We start from the raw sequence: 906 nt of genomic DNA, 5'->3' as shown, positions 1-906 counted from the left end.
GTTTAATTACCTTTCATTTTTTCATCCCCAAATTATATTTTCCCATATGTTTTTAAAGTGTCAAAGGTCATTGCACTTAGAACACTATTTTTCATCGAGTTTGACACGTGACAAAATTTCTATCCAACTTCAGCCACAGGAAAGTTACAAGTCGACCAGCAGTGGTTCAGTGCTAATTTTTTTCATGTTTGATCATTTTAGAGAGGTTGAAACCAATCTAACTATTGAATATTTTGACTTATATAAGGTGTGTAAGAGCTTTGTGTCCATATTGCCTTTGGGACTTGCAACATAGTGATTCAGGACCTAAAGCCAAGGATAGACAACTTTCTGTAAATGTTTCTTTGGCCCACTATATTTCAATCAGTTTGATTATAAAATCTCATAGTATTTCTGGTCATCCTTTCCATTTGCTGGAACCTGATGAGCTTTCTGAATCAATTTACACTTATTACCAATTCTCTTACTCTGTCATTCCTTTCACAATCAACTTCACTCATCATGTATTGTCCTCAGGCACTATATTTCTAACAATTCCTCCATTTCCAGTGATATTGCATTCATGACCCAAGACTCTCATCCATACATTACTGTTGCATTAATTTCAAACATCTTTACCCCTTCAGTGTTCTTCCAAACACACTTCTATGCACCCAAGACTTTATTTCCCCACCCAATGACTCACTTCATCCACTGCTAGGTCCACCTCCACATATGAAAGACACTCCAATTCTTCCAGGTCCTCCTCATTCATGCTTACTGCATCTTATGGTTTTTTTTTTTTTGTTGTTGCTATCACCTTTTCTCCTTTCACATGCTCCGGCAAACTTTGACTCCAGCATCTGACGTCTCTCCTTGGAGTCTTTCACCAGACTTCATCCATGGACGTAATAGATTTACCTCCCA

The sequence above is a fragment of the Panulirus ornatus genome, chromosome 56, assembly GCF_036320965.1.
Source record: "Panulirus ornatus isolate Po-2019 chromosome 56, ASM3632096v1, whole genome shotgun sequence".
Lineage (NCBI taxonomy): Eukaryota > Metazoa > Arthropoda > Malacostraca > Decapoda > Palinuridae > Panulirus > Panulirus ornatus.
The sequence above is the reverse complement of the archived record's forward strand: the minus strand, read 5'-3'. Positions refer to the sequence as shown.